The 17,468-nt window shown below is 48.6% G+C and overlaps 1 non-coding gene across 1 annotated transcript; it reads right to left on the reverse strand.

The window, feature by feature from the left end:
* Positions 1-9,666: 9,666 nt before the first annotated feature.
* Positions 9,667-9,738, reverse strand: trnae-cuc (transfer RNA glutamic acid (anticodon CUC)). Its single transcript has one exon. It is a non-coding gene; the product is annotated as a tRNA-Glu (tRNA).
* Positions 9,739-17,468: the final 7,730 nt, after the last annotated feature.

Consider the following 17,468-nt stretch of genomic DNA (forward strand, 5'->3'; position numbering starts at 1 on the left):
GAGAGAGGCACACACAGATAGACAGAGTGAGACACACAGATGGACAGACACTCAGATAGACACACACACACACACACAAACACATACACACACACACACACAGAGATAGAGACACAGATGGACAGAGAGAGACACAGATAGACAGAGACACAGAGAGAGGGAGAGACAGAGACATGGAGAGAGAGAGAGACCCACACAGATAGACAGAGTGAGACACACAGATGGACAGTCACTCAGATACACACACACACACACAAATAGAGACACAGATAGGCAGAGAGAGAGAGACAGAGAGAGACAGAGACACAGAGAGGGAGAGAGACAGTGAGACAGAGGGACAGAGCGACAGAGGGACAGAGGGACAGAGAGAGACAGAGACAGAGAGAGACAGAGAGAGAGAGAGAGAGAGAGAGACAGAGAGAGACAGAGAGACAGAGACAGCGACAGAGAGACAGAGACAGCGACAGAGAGACAGAGAGACAGAGAGACAGAAAGAGACACACACAGACAGAGTGAGACGCACAGATGGACAGACACTCAGATAGACACACACACAGATAGAGACACAGATAGACACAGAGAGAGAGAGAGAGAAACAGAGACAGAGACAGAGAGAGACATCGAGACATCGAGACAGAGACAGAGAGACATCGAGACAGAGACAGAGGGACAGAGAGACAGAGAGGCAGAGTGAGACACACAGATGGGCAGACACTCAAATAGACACACACCCACACACACACAGAGATAGAGACACAGATAGACAGAGACACAGAGAGAGAGAGAGACAGAGAGAGAGAGAGAGACAGAGAGAGACAGAGAGACATCGAGACAGAGAGACAGAGAGACAGAGAGGCATCGAGACCGAGAGACAGAGGCATTGAGACGTTGAGACATCGAGATGGAGACAGAGAGACATCGAGACATCGAGACAGAGAGACAGAGACGTTGAGACAGAGAGAGACGTTGAGACGTTGAGACATCGAGACATCAAGACAGAGAGACATCGAGACAGAGAGACAGAGACAGAGAGAGACATTGAGACATCGATACAGAGAGACAGAGAGACAGAGAGAGACATTGAGACATCGAGACATCAAAACAGAGAGACAGAGAGAGAGAGACAGAGAGAGACATTGAGACATCAAGACAGAGAGACCGGGAGACATTTAGACATCAAGACAGAGACAGAGAGATACAGAGAGACACACACAGATAGACAGAGTGAGACACACAGATGGACAGACACTCAAATAGACACACACACACACAGAGATAGAGACACAGATAGACAGAGAGAGACACAGATAGAGACACAGAGAGAGAGAGAGAGACAGAGAGAGACAGAGAGACATCGAGACAGGGAGACATCGAGACATCAAGACATCAAGACCGAGAGACAGAGAGAGACATTGAGACGTTGAGATGTCAAGACAGAGACAGAGAGACAGAGGGACGCAGGGACAGAGGGACAGAGAGACAGAGAGACAGAGAGAGACACACACAGATAGACAGAGTGAGACACACAGATGGGCAGACACTCAAATAGACACACACACACACACACACACAGAGACACACATAGACAGAGACACAGAGAGAGAGAGAGACAGAGAGAGAGACAGAGAGAGAGAGACAGAGAGAGACAGAGAGACATCGAGACATCGAGACCGAGAGACAGAGAGAGACGTTGAGACGATGAGACATCGAGACAGAGACAGAGAGACAGAGACAGAGAGACAGAGGGACAGAGGGACAGAGGGACAGAGGGAAAGAGGGACAGAGAGAGACAGAGAGAAAGAGAGAGACAGAGACAGAGAGAGACAGAGACAGAGAGAGAGAGACAGAGAGAGACATCGAGACATCGAGACAGAGAGAAAGAGAGAGACAGAGACAGAGAGAGAGAGACAGAGAGAGACATTGAGACATCAAGACAGAGAGACAGAGAGAGACATTGAGACATCAAGACAGAGAGACAGAGGGACAGAGAGAGAGAGAGACAGAGGGACATCAAGACATCGAGACATCGAGACGTCAAGACAAAGAGACAGAGAGACATTGAGACAGAGCGACAGAGAGAGACATTGAGACATCAAGACAGAGAGACAGAGAGAGAGACACAGATGGACAGACACTCAGATAGACACACACACACACACACACATAAAGACACAGATAGACAGAGAGAGACACTGATGGACAGAGACACAGAGAGAGAGAGAGAGACAGTCAGAGAGAGACAGAGACAGACACACACAGATAGACAGAGTGAGACGCACATGTGGACAGACACTCAGATAGACACACACACACACACAGATAGACGGAGAGAGACACAGATAGACAAAGACACAGAGAGAGAGAGAGACAGAGAGAGAGAGAGAGACAGAGAGAGACAGAGAGAGAGAGAGAGACAGAGAGACAGAGAGATAGAGAGAGAGAGACAGAGAGAGACATCGAGACATCAAGACAGAGAGACAGAGAGACAGAGAGACATCGAGACAGAGACATCGAGACAGAGACATAGAGACATCGAGACAGAGAGACATCGAGACAGAGAGAGACATCGAGACATCGAGACAGAGAAACATTGAGACAGAGAGACATTGAGACAGAGAGACATCGAGACATCGAGACAGAGAGACAGAGAAACATTGAGACAGAGAGATATCGAGACCGAGAGACCGAGAGACAGAGAGAGATGTTGAGACATCGAGACATCAAGACAGAGACAGAGAGACAGAGGGACAGAGAGACAGAGAGAGACACACACAGATAGACTGAGTGAGACACACAGATGGACAGACACTCAGATAGACACACACACACACACACACACACACACACTGATAGAGACACAGATAGACAGAGAGAGAGACACACACAGATAGACAGAGACACAGAGAGAGAGAGAGACAGGAAGGGAGAGAGACGGATAGACAGAGAAACACTCAGATAGATAGAGAGAGAGACACACAAATAGAAAGACACTCGGACAGAAAGACAGGTAGACACAGAGACACAAAGATAGACATAGAGACACAAATAGACAGAGAGACACACAGATAGACAGATAGAGACAAAGATCGACAGAGAGAGAGAGACACACAGACAGAGACACAGATAGACGTTGAGACAGAGAGATGCACAGATAGACAGAGAGAGACAGAGATGGATGGAGACACGCATAGACAGACACAGATAGACAGAGAGACACACAGACAGCCAGAGAGAAAGACACACAGATCGACAGAGAGAGAAAGACACACAGACAGACAGATAGAGAGAGACAGACACAGATAGGCAGTGAAACAGATGGACAGAGAAACATAGACAGAGAGAAACACAGACAGACAGCAAAGGAAACAGACAACAAGGGAGACAGTTAGACAGCGAGGGACCCAGTTAGACAGCGAGGGAGACACAGATAGACAGAGATACATAGATAGACAGAGAGAGAGAGAGACAGCTAGAGAGAAACACAGATAGACCGTGACATGGATAGACAGTGACACACTGATAGAGAGAGAGAGACACAGATAGACAGAGAGAGACAGATAGACAGTAAGACATGGAACGACAGAGAGCAAATGGTCGTCAGAGACACAGAGACAGAGAGACACAGAAATAGACAGGGAGACACACACAGATAGACAGAGACACAGATAGACAGAGAGACACTTGGATAGACAGAAACACAGAGAGAGACACAGATAAACAGAGAGAGACACACAGAAATGCACAATTACTCAAATCATCAGATCAACACACACACACACATACACCCACATACACCAACACACACACACACACACACACATACACACCCACACACACATACACACACACACACACACACACACACACACACACGTACACACACACACACACACAAACACAAACACACCCACATACACACACAAACACACACACACACACACACACAAACACACACACACAAACACACACACACACACATACACACACACCCACACACACATACACACACAAACACACACACCCACACACACATACACACACAAACACACACACACACAAACACACACACCCACACACACATACACACACATGCCCACACACACATACACACACATACACACACACACGCCCACACACACATACACACACATACACACACACACATACACACACAAACACACACACACTCACACACAAAAGGAGTTTGGAAAATTAAATATAAACAGCAACACTGACAGACACAGACAATCCTCTGGAGAATCAGGTGGATATGTAATATCAATAAATATGTACAGAATGTAAACATTTACACAGCTGAATACATACATGTGAACCGGCCCACATACACACATGCTCAGTGACAGACACAGGCACAAAGAGAACAAAAGAGACAGTGAGAGAACCACACATGGACACGCAGAATACACTTACACACTGAGGTACACACACATAGATACATACACACAGACGCACACAGACGCGCACACACACACACACACACACACACTCAAAGTGAGAGAGAGGCGTACACACGCACATAAATGGAGAGATATCCATCCAGATATGAAGGGAGAGAAATAGAGAGAGAAAAATCAGAATGAGAGACAAAGGCTGAGGAAGAACACCATCAAGATAAGTCTAAGGAGACGGCACAGTGTCACAATGGTCAGCACTGCTGACTCACAGCGCCAGGGACCCGGGTTCAATCCCCGGCTTGGGTCACTGCCTGCACGGAGTCTGCACGTTCTCCCTGTGGGTTTCCTCCAGGTGAAAGGAGTGTTCCGTGACTGGTTTATCTTTCTCCCCTCCCATGATGTATGACCAATCGTCAATGCATATACAGTTCTATTGATAGTTTCTATTCCAATTTCCACTCACAGTCTGAAAGACGTGCTGGTTAGGTGCACTGGCCATGCTAAATTCTCCCTCAGTGTAACCGAACAGGCGCCAGAGTGTGGCGACTAGGGGATTTTCACAGTAACTTCATTGCAGTGTTAATGTAAGCCTAAATGTGACACTAATAAATAAACTTTAAACTTTAATCTCTCTTCCTCACTACACACGTTGCCTGACTTGCTGGCCATTTCCAAATTGCATGTGTCTCTTGGCTTACTGATCACACACCTGAAAGACATAATTGGGCTTGTCATTAAAGCAACAGCCACCCAAAGATGGCCGCCCTTCACCCTGCTGATTTTATTGAAGAAACTCCTGTGAGAATTTTCTCAACAGAAGGCCTCATCCTCTCTCACTCTCTCCATAATGCCTGAAGCTGGAGTTTGTTTGTCCAGTTTCTCAGCACTTGGCGAGTTATACCTTGGCTTTCTAGTCAATATTTCTCAAACTGTGAGCACAGTCCATTGTCAGCTTCCTCCTTTTCCTTTCTGTTTTCTCACTCTGCTCCACATATGGTCCGTATCTATCCGTAACGGATTATATTTCTTGCGTCTGGCATGCACACACGGCAAACACCGTCCCCAATTTTGTGTTTTGATTTATTCTGTGATATATTCCATGTGTTTGCAGCAGCCTTCATTCGCTTGCAGGACAAATTGGCATAGCTTCACATTGGCACACACCACAGGCAACTTCTTAAACGTTGAGCGGCAAATGCTGAGTAAAATTTTTGAACTTAAGCATGCTGCTCAAGTTCCACTTTGAACGCTGCTTCCAGAGGGCTTGGCTACAATAAGACCCACTGAGGAGAAATGTACTTTAAAAAATATGAGGGGGGTGTATAAACCACCCCTCCCCCCGCCACGCTGTGTTAACTCAATGTTATTACAAACACACAGCCCTTCCTGGAGACCTTTCCTTAGCTCTGGATGCTCTGTCATGACAAAGCTGGGGAGAAAAGAAAATGGTGTGATTAAGAGCTTGCACCTGGCTGAGGAGGCCTCGGGCCAATCCATGCCCAACGACCGGCTCTGAAGACTCTGCCCACACCTTGACAGCTATGACCAATTACAGCGCGGCAGTGAGGCCAACCCACAACATTCGAAAACAACCAGCAACATTCCAGGCAAAACAGACCCACGACGTTCCAAACAAATACTCAATCTGCCCTTTCTCTCCAAAAGGTGCTTAAAAAATTCCAGGATGCGGATTCACATCTGGATCTTCACCAAAACAAATCAGGCCCATTCCTGAACACATTTTGTTGAAATTAGTTCTCAAGATATAAGATTTATAGGTAAACAGGCAAACAATCAGCGGAGAAAACTATACCCCTGTCCACCTTCAGTAGCCATGATGTAGTGTTGGACTGGGGTAGGCACAGTAAGTAGTCTCACAACACCAGGTTAAAGTTCGACAGGTTTATTTGGTAGCACGAGCTTTCGGAGCGTTGCCCTTTCACTCACCTGATGAAGGAGCAGCGCTCCGAAAGCTCGTGCTACCAAATAAACCTCTTGGACTTTAACCTGGTGTTGTGAGACTACCTTCGGTAGCAGAGGTAACAGAAATTTTAAAAGAGTTTTCACGCTGAAATCCGCACGGTGGCACAGTGGTTAACACTGCTGCCTCACAGCACCAGGGACCCGGGTTCGATTCCCGGCTTGGGTCACTGTCTGTGTGGAGTTTGTACATTCTCCCCATGTCTGTGTGGGTTTCCTCTAGGTGCTCCAGTTTCCTCCCACAGTACAAAGATGTGCAGGTTAGGTGGATTAGCCATGCAAAGCTGCCTCTTAGTGTCCCAAGATGTGTAAATTATGGGGATTAATTATGGTAAATTGCCCCTTAGTGTCCCAAGATGTGCAGGTTAGGCGGATTAGTCATGGCAAATAAGTGGGGTTATGGGGATAGGACAGTGGGGGGAGGAAGGTGGGTTGTGGGCCGGGTGCGTCCGGTGCAGACTCGATGGGCCAAATGGCCTCCTCCTGCCCTGTAGAAACGCTATGAATAATAAAAGTGCTGCTCCACTATATGACACACCCTTACCTGTACAGACACAAAAAGTGGGCGAGGAAAGCAAGGCTTTATTTATGCTTTCGCAACTAATTTAATTTGGAGAAAGCCTCTTGATTCTTATCTCTGGGGAGGTCTCTTGCCGCACTTCAACCTGAAAAGTCACTGTTCCACAGATGAGCCCTGGAACCTTACAGCAACAAAACCACAGAGGCTTTCATGTCGACATGAAGAGGCTCTGCTGGTTTATGTGTGTCTGTGAGATTAAAGCTGGGAATTTGGGCAGGCCAGCTTATATTATTTACGGATGATCAAACAAGAAAGATACAGCAAAGCAGGTCTTCAAATCTCCAGGCAATCACAGGATTGTTCTGGTGCAGAATGAGGCCATTTGGCCCATCGTGTCTGCAACTGCTCCCCAAATGTATGATTTGAATATCTAGAGTTATATCAAAATCCACAGAAATATTAGCACTGTTGCATTATTTCCCATCAGTTATTACCCATATCTGTGCATAATCTGCACACACAGATACCAAGGCCCACACAGCTGAACTTACATCACTAATCCACATGAACAGGAATCCCATTTGTCCAGATAAGATTTCAGCTCGGGATCTTTCTGTGGCATTCAGGAAATCAGTGAGGTGTTCCTGACAAATCGAAACACTGGGATCATTTCACATTTTCAGCCGTGGGCTTACTCACCCACCCTGACTGCTGGCATTCCCGAAAAGGACCCAATCGAAACAAGGGACCCCCGAAAGACAAGTCGCTGAGCTGCAGCCGGGCCCACCTGTCACCTTATGACTTATGGCTGGTTAAATGTCAGAGGTCAAACACGGGTCGTGTCTCCACGGCGACTTTGACAAGCTCACCAGATTTCAATTAGATGGTCCCTTCGTTCCATGGTCCTTAAAGTTGGGGCACCTTCGCATATCGTCACATAGAAACTAGAAGCAGGAAGAGGCCATTCAGCCCTTCGAGCCTGCTCTGCCGTCCATTATGATCATGGTTGATCATCAAATTCATATCCTGATCCCGCCTTCGTCCCCATATCCCTTGATCCCTTTAGCTTCAAAAGCTATATCTAATTTCTTCTTGAAATCAGACAATGTTTTGGCCTCAACTACATTCTGTGGTCGTGAATTCCACACATTCACCACCCTCTGGGTGAAGAAATTTCTCCTCACCTCAGTTCTAAAAGGTTTATCCCTTATCCTCAAACTATGACCTCTAGTTCTGGACTCCCCCACCATTGGGAACATCCTTTCTGAATCTACCCTGTCTAACCTTGGGTCACTGTCTGTGTGGAGTTTGCACATTCTCCTCGTGTCTGCGTGGGTTTCCTCCGGGTGCTCCGGTTTCCTCCCACAGTCCAAAGATGTGCGGGTTAGGTTGATTGGCCGTGCTAAATTTGTCCCTTAGTGTCCTGAGATGTGTAGGTTAGAGGGATTAGCGGGTAAAATATGTAGGGATATGGGGGTAGGGCCTGGGTGGGATTGTGGCTGGTGCAGACTCGATGGGCCGAATGGCCTCTTTCTGTACTGTAAGGTTTCTATGATTTTTATGATAACCCTGTTAGAATTTTATAAGTTACAATGAGATCCCCCCTCACTCTTCCGAATTCCAGTGAATATAATCATCTATCGGTTGCTGCCCTTACACAGATGGCAGACTCCAGCTTGGCTCATTAGGCTGAACAAGATTATCTATGACTTACAGAAGGTTCAGCACAGCGAGAGCAAGTCTGAACCAACCACTCACTCCCACGTCCATTCCTGTAATCTGACCCAGACAGCCACACGGCTCGGGAGTGCCTGCTCAGGGGCAATTAGGAAAGGACGATAAATGCCGGCCCAGCCAGTGATGCCCACATCCCATGAATTAACAAAAAAAGGGAAAACCGGAACAGCTAATGTACCAATCAGGCCATCCATTTGCACCAGTCCCCTGACTTAACTAGTTCACAGCACTCACCTGACCAAACAGAACGGTCAGGCCAACGAGCGAGCCCATTCCAACCCATAAAGGTCATCGAGCCCATACTGCAACTGTCCGATTAACCATCTGCCATTGCATCTCGAACTGAGGGGCCACCCAGTAGCCCATCAGTGAGCCCAATAGCCCATCCATGTGGACTCACACCACCGCAATGACCCATTTCATTGAACCCCCGCTCGCCAATAAACATACGACTTAGGAGTAAGGAAACGTTCACACAGAGGCAGCTACATCCCATGGTATTGCAACACTTTGTATCTTATAGAACTGACAAATCTCAAAAAACATCCTGGACTCATCAGCCGGAATTTTACCGCTCCGCCCGTCACGGGAATGGGAGCGGGTGAGGGGCGGACAATGGGACGGTCCTTTGACCTCGAGCGGGATTTTACGGTTTCGGGATGAGCGAGGCCATAAAATCCCACCATAGAACCATAGAAAATTACAGCTCAGAAATAGGCCTTTTGACCCTTCTTGTCTGCGCCGAACCATTTTATGCCTAGTCCCACTGACCTGCACTTGGACCATATCCCTCCACACCCCTCTCATCCATGAACCCGTCCAAGTTTTTCTTAAATGTTAAAAGTGACCCCGCATTTACCACTTTATCCGGCAGCTCATTCCACACTCCCACCACTCTCTGCGCGAAGAAGCCCCCCCTAATATTCCCTTTAAACTTTTCTCCTTTCACCCTTAACCCATGCCCTCTGGTTTTTTTCTCCCCTACCTCTGGTTTTTTTCTCCCCTAAAATAACGTTCCCTAACCGGGAATCGAACCCGGGCCGCGGCGGTGAGAGCGCCGAATCCTAACCACTAGACCACCAGGGAGAACTCATCACCAATCGCATCCATTCCTTCGAAATTTCGTGCAAAGGGAATTCAAGCTTGCCACGATCATCGATCCCAGCCCTTCGAGTTTCAGCCCTCTGACAAGTTGGCCCCTTGTTTCGCAGCTATGTAACTTGAGCGGGAAGCTCGATTGCATTGACCACTTTCAGGGTACTTTCCATGGGTTTGGTGAGGGAGGGGGTCTTGTTAATCACCTGATGCAGGTCAAGCTTGGGTTCAAATAGGCCAATTCCCCCACTGAGTGGTGTTTCATTTTTCTTTCATTCATACTTGGGGGGGGGAGAGGGTGGGGGGCTACTGGCAAGGCTAATACTTATTGCTCATCCCTAATTGCCTTCCGAGTGGCAGACGGGAATCATTTCAAGTGCTGGCGGGACGCTGGGGGGAGAGTGGCCAATACTGCTCTGGGTGAGGGAGTCACCCGGAGGCTAGATTGGGCAAGGAGGGCAAGTAGGTCTGGCGAGCTGAATGAAGCAAGCGGGTTTAGTAGAATCGGATAGTGTTGATTGGCACCAGCACTTAATTCCAAGTGTAACAATTACGTTTAAATTCCACTGGGCTGCCTTGGTGAAGTCATGAAGCATTAGCTTTGGACTAGTCCAATAACATTATCCCTATGCTACTGTTCCCACCCCCCACACCCTCCCCTATGCTTAGGCTGACTAAGTGATGTGTCTGAGACCACCTTATTAAAAAGAGTACCAGGATAGAAACGGTTAATGTTTTGGCAACTAACTGCACGGCAATTGGATGGCAGGAGATCTCCTCCCTGTGGGCATTCTTCAGTGCCAAATGTGGCAACTTGCCATGCTCCATCTTGGAAGCCGTAAAGCCACAGCTCCCAGCCTCCCCCACCCATTACAGGGACATAGGAGGAAGAGAAGGCCATTCAGCCCATCCGTACAATGGCGGCCGGCCATCCACTTCGATGTACCCCCCACCCGGTCCCTCCCCACCACCGTCTCCCTGCACTATCCCTTTACATCCCTAGCATTTAGAAATCTGTTAATCTCTTTTTGAAACGTGCTCGGTGGCTGAGCGATCCTCAGATTCGCTCTCCCCGCGGATTGAAAAAATAAAAATTCTCCTCAATCTCCGTCCTAAGTGGCTTCGCACTGATTTTAAATTTAATGAGTCTCAGGCTGGTATCTCAGCCAAACCTAAGACTCTGTTTCATCGTAGCATCTGGTGGGATCTCTACACCCCCCCCCCCCCTCCCAACCATTCCGTTCCCCCTCTCCCCACTTCACTTCCTAGCTCCCTCCCTCTCCCCCCGCCCCCTCCCCATCCCCGGGTAGGTTTCTCTCGCTCCTGTGCTAGGGTGGGAAAGGTCGGTGACCCTGCAGCTATTAAAGCTTCTGAAGTTTACAGTCATAAGTTTGCACAGTGCAGAATAATGACTCCACACCATCCTCCACAAACACACACACAATCACAGACCCCGGGCAAGAGAAGAATGTGATCTGTGTGCGGTTACTAGACTGCAGTCGGAGTTTCACACTCTCCTGACTCACCCAGGGCACCCTGTGAACCATCAGCGGAGAGCGAGCAAGCAAGCGAGCAGTTAGCTGGGAGCTGGGCCAGACTCTCTCTCTGCAGTACACTCCATCCATTCATTCCCTCGCATACCTATTCGCTGTGCCCTCAAGGATCCAGTATCGAGCTTTCGGGTCCTCGCTCCAGCATTTCGGACCCCTCTCCCTAGCGAGGTGCCCGTCCCCACCCCCCACCCCACCCCCCGCCCCCGACCCCACACACATCAACGGCCCATCTCCAAATCCCTACGTCCGCTTCTGAATCATATCCCTCTCACTCGGGGCTTGGCGCAGCTTTCGTGAAGTACTTCAACAGCTCAAGCTGTGAGAAATCACCCAAGTGCCTCCTTAAATCCCCCCCAACTGGCACGGTGGCACAGTGGTTAGCGCTGCTGCCTCACAGCGCCAGGGACCGGCATTCGATTCCCGGCTTGGGTCACTGTTTGTGTGGAGTCTGCACATTCTCCCCGTGTCTGCGTGGGCTTCCTCTGGTTTCCTCCCACAGTCCGAAAGACGTGCTGGTTAGGGTGCATTGGCCATGCTGAATTCTCCCTCAGTGAACCCGAACAGGCGCCGGAGCGTGGCGACTAGGGGATTTTCACAGTAACTTCATTGCAGTGTTAATGTAAGCCTGCTTGTGATACTAATAAATGAACTAAACTAAACCACCCTTGCCAATAAAGAATTGATCAAATCAAAGGTAGTAAGGACCTGTAACCGGGTTATGAGGAGGTTCCACTGTGGTCTCACTGGGATCACTGCCCGAGCTATAGTTCATTCGAGCACACACTCGAGTGCCAGTGTAAGTTATGAGGCAGCAACTGTGGCCAAAGTTGGCAAGGAGGTGGTTATTTTTTCATTCATTCATACTGGCCCCTGCATTTCGTAAACCCTGTTTTCCCTAATTGCCCTTGCACTGAGTGGCAATTTCAGAGGGGGCATGAGAAGGAGTCAGCCACGTTGTTGTGGGTCTGGGGGGGGGGGGGGGGGGGTCACGCCGTGGGCCAGACCGGGAAAAAGACGGCAGATTTCCTATTCCCGAAAGGGGACATTAGTGAACCTGATCCATTGGTTTGGTTTCCCGGTCTGGGAAATGCTCCACCTTCTGGCCATTGCTAGCATTTCAGGAAACTAGCTGCACCGCATTACGGGGGAGGGGGAGGGGGGGGGCAGCGGGGGGTTGGGGGGAGCATTGAATGGCTTGCAGGAACAAAGAGATGGAGGCAAGTGGACTATGGTGGGTTACCCATTGTGGGATGTGGGGGGGTGGGGTGGGGGGTGACATGGCTTTGATCTGGTTCCGTCCAATACTGTACTCAGATTTGATTAAGCTTGCCCATTGGATGTTGGTAAATTCACATTTTTTGTTATAACTTATTCTTTCGCGGGATGCAAGGCCAGTTTTTGCAGCCCATCTCTTAGTGGTGGCTTGCCAGGATGCTCTCAAGGGGCAGTTGAGAGTCAACCACATTTGCTGTGGTTCTGGAGTCACATGTAGGCCAGACCGGGTAAGGATGGCAGATTTCCTTCCCTGAAGGGACATTAGTGAACCAGATGGGTTTTTTCCGACAATGCTCACCATTACTAACACGAGCGTTCCAATTCCACATTTTATTAAATGAATTTAAAATTCTGGCAGGGTGGGATTCGAACCCCTGGTCCCAGAACTGGGCCTACAGATTACCAGTCCAGTGACATTACCGCTTGGCCATCGTCTCCCACTAAATATATCTGTGAGAAATAAACAATAAAAACCTACTGCAAACTACTGGCCCAGGGGCAGCGAAGATGCAATGAGTCCTTTCAGAACCAAACATCACGCCCATTGCACCCAAGCCCATTGAGGGAGGTTTACCCTCAGTGCCATCACCTTTACACTTTGACCTTGGGATCTGGCCTTGTTCCTGTTGGGACACGAGGGGTGAGGGGGAGAAGTCATCTGTCCAAGAGCGCCAATCTTGAGCTCGGTCTCGATACCACTAGCCTACCTTTGGAAGTGGGGGAGGAGGGGGGGGGAGGGGAGGTGTGTGCAAAATGGATAGGGTTGGGGTAGTTTGGGGGCTGGGAGGACTGCATTAACTGCAACCCCTGCAGGAGCAATGCATTCTGTCCAATATAACTTGTTGCACCAGCAACAAGTTATATAGATGTAGGACCTTGAACGCAATGAAGCATCCCAATAAGAATCATAGAATCCCTGCAGTGCAGAAGGAGGCCATTCGGCCCATTGAGTCTGCACTGACCACAATCCCACCCAGGTCCTATGCCCGTAACCACACATATTTATCCTACTAATCCCCCTGACACTAAGGGGCAATTTAGCATGGCCAATCCATCTAACCTGCACATCTTTGGAGTGTGGGAGGAAACCGGAGCACCCGGAGGAAACCCATGCAGACACAGGGAGAATATGCAGACTCCACACAGTCACCAGAGGCCGAAATTGAACCCAGGTCTCTGCCGCTGTGAGGCAGCAGTGCTAACCACTGTGCCACCGTGCCGTCACTAATATTCATGGGAATATTATAAAATCAAGGTCAGATGACAAAAAAAACACCTGATTAAGGAGGGAGGTTTGAGTGTCTGACGGGGGGGAAAGGGAGGTGGAAAAGTGGAGAGGAGCTTGGGACCCAGGTAACTGAAGGCCCAGCACCAATGGCGGACTGATTAAGATGAAGGCCAGCTTTCAATGGGCGCAATGAAGGCAGTGGCATAGTGGTAAAGTCACTGGACTAGTAACCCAGGGATTGGGGACCTGGGTTCGAATCCCACCACGACAGATGGTGGAATTCGAACCCAATAAAAATCTGGAATTAACAATCTAATAATGACCATGAAAACTATCATTGATTGTCGTAAAACTTCACTAATATCCTTCAGGGAAGGAAATCTGCCATCCTTACCTGGTCTGACCTACATGTGACCCCAGAGCCACAGCAGTGTGGTTGACTCTTAACTGCCCTCTGAAATGGCCGAGCGAGACGCTCAGTTCAAAGGGCAATTAGGGAAGGGCAACAAATGCTGACCCAGCCAGGGAAGCTCATATCCCCATGAAGGAATAAGGAAAATAAATACATCTTAGAGGATTCGATGCAGAAGGAGGCCATTTGGCCCATCAACTCTGCATCAAAAATCCCACCTAGGCCCCATCCCTGTAAGCCCACATTTTACCCTGCTAGTCCCCTGACACTGAGGGGCAATTTAGCATGGCCAATCTACCTAACCCAGTCTTTGGACTGGAGGAGATTCCAGAGATAGGGAAGGGGGGGGATGATGGATTTGAAGTGTGGGTTAGGCAGATTGTGGGGTTGGGTGAGGTGGAGGGGGTAGTGAAGGTTTGGGGGGGGGGGGGGGCACACATTAATGGTGGCTGTCAGTGAACCCGTCTCTCTGCTCCTGCCAGCATTGTGCCACGTCTGCACTGGACTGTTCCCGCTCTTCCAGAAAAAAAAAGGAAAAAGGCCCATTTCAATGACAGGACCTGAAACACGTCCCTTATGTGTTTGTTTTGTTTTTTTCCTCTCTCTTAAAACATTTCCCCCCCTCCCCGCTTGACCGCAAGACTAGCCTTCTGACTGGCCCCATTCATCGGCACTTCCTGGCCAATCAAAGGACAGTGCCGAACAGGTTGGACAAGAGACCCTTTCATTGAGAGTGTATGTGTGTGTGGGTGTGTGTGTGTGTGTGTGTGTGTGTGTGCGCAACATCGCACAGGCCCTGTCTGCCCTGGGAGCTCAGTGTTGACAGATGAGAGAGAGAGAGACAGGCAGAGAGAGAGAGAGAGAGGAAGAGAGTGAACCGGTGGGGTTTTGCTCTCCATAACCACCCTCCCATCTTGCATTAGGACAATCCCCAGCCCCCGATGAAACCCACCCCTTCCAAAACAATATGTTCTCAATGGGACATCATCCGTGTACCCCAGGGATTAATCGATCATCCGGCCACATTCGCACTCAAAGCACTTCAGACCTTTCTCGATAGCAGCCCGGAGGTGCACACACCATATGAATGGGGCCATTGAGGGATCCGTGTGCAGTGGCAGCTTGTTCTCCCAGCTTGTGGAGTGCCAACAAGCACTCGACCACCAGGGAACAGGCCTCAGCCTCCTGTAGGGTTCATATCAATGGTTGGTTAGTCACAGTCGCTTGGCCCACGGTCCTATTGAAAAGGGGATCAAGCAATGCCGGATTGTTGTTTAAATTTGGATGGTTTAAACTCCACCCTCCCTCACACCCCTCCCCCCCAAATCTCCATCCTACCCTTCACCCTTAACGTGACAGGCCAGCTGAATACCAGAGTGGGGTGCTCGGAAAGATAGCTCTCTTGCCCTGGCTCTAATCCAGCGACAAACAGGATAGGAATGCGGAAACGGGAGGAGGCCATTCCGCCCTTCGAGTCTGCTCCGCCACGCAATAAGATCCTGGCTGCCTTGCCGCTGGCACCCTCGGGAATGGGCATTGTGAGGGTTTTAGGGGTTCACTGTGCCAATGCAAGACCTACTGCAAAGAGATGCAATCTGGTTTCTACCTTAAGCACCCAATACTGCTCCTTGCACAATCACCCCCATTACTCACGCCACCTCTTTCAAGTTAACGTTTGAGTGCTACCTCTTAGTATCTTAGACTCTAAGGTACAATCTTCTGGCTGTCTACTAGGGAACAGAGTTTCCCCCAAAAGGTGTCTATCCGATTCCACCTTGTCCCATTCCTCTCCAACCCACCACCCCCACAGAGCTCTTCCCACCACCTCTATCGCCCTCTCTCTCATTCCTGGTTCCAACCTTTGCTGCTGACTCCACCTGCCAAGCTTCCCTCGCACTCCTCTGGGAGATTGGAGGGTTGGTTGTGGTGGGGGGAAGAGAGTGAGGGAGGGGGGCTGCAGTCCTGCTGCTTCTGGGGGAACAAGGTTGAGCTGGTGGGAGACGGAACTCTCAGGGGGTGGGGGAGGTCCCAGGAAGCTCCGTGAGGGGTGTCCGTGAACAGCCAGGTGCAGTAGCTCTCTCTCTACCCCCACCCCTCCACCTCACCCCTGCCAGTGTCTGAATCAAAAAAGCTTTCTGCATTAAGCGGGAGCAGTATCCCATCCCTCGGCCTGCCCAGCCCTCCTGCAACTATGGCTGGACACCAGAATCACTGCAAGTTTACAGAATGCGCTGCCAGAGGAGGTGGTGGAAGCAGGCACATTCGCAACATTTAAGAGGCATCTGGATGGGTACATGAATAGGGAGGGAATAGAGAGACATTGACCGAGTAAGGGCAGAAGGTTTTTTTTGTAGTTCAGCTAGGGCATCATGATTGGCACAGGCTTGGAGGGCCGAAGGGCCTGTGCTGGACTTTTCTTTTTGTTCTTTATAATTGATACTGGGCCTTGCACCTTTCACATACAGACACTGGGTGAGTAAGGGAGTGGGGGGAAACAAATGTGCCCCAGATGTACCCCTGATTCCTCACCCAACTCAATCTATTCTAGCCCACATCCTTTTGCAGGAAGGGCTATTTTCTCCCCCCCCCCCCCAACACACACACACACTCAGAAATATGTACACCCAAATGTATGTATAACATACACACATTCACAAATGTGTACACACAAACTCAGAAACAAATAAATATATACATATACATATTTGCATATGCATATATACACAAGTACACATATATGCACACATTCACAAATATGTATACATATGTACACATAATATTTACATATACACACATATATGTGTATACATTCACAAATTTTATATATACACAAATATATAATGTACACATTCGCAAATATATATTTGAGTGCATATATATCGAAATATATATGCACTCAAAAATATATATAGTCACACACATATGTATCTATTTATACACATACATATAGACACACATATTAACACCCATATATAGACACTCATATATTAACACATACCTATAGGCATATGTAAATACACAAATGTATATATACGAATTCACATATATACTGGTATACATACAGATATATATATGTACACATATTCACATAAATATACTATGTACATACATAGTGTGTATATATATATATATATATATATACGTGTATGTACTAACACAAGCTCAAAAATATAAGCGCAAATACAAATATTTAACCATACACCCGTACACCTATACAATCCTCGGCATCTTTAAAGATTGAAAGATTCCCCAG

The sequence above is a fragment of the Mustelus asterias genome, unplaced genomic scaffold (genome assembly GCF_964213995.1).
Source record: "Mustelus asterias unplaced genomic scaffold, sMusAst1.hap1.1 HAP1_SCAFFOLD_2835, whole genome shotgun sequence".
Classification (NCBI taxonomy): domain Eukaryota; kingdom Metazoa; phylum Chordata; class Chondrichthyes; order Carcharhiniformes; family Triakidae; genus Mustelus; species Mustelus asterias.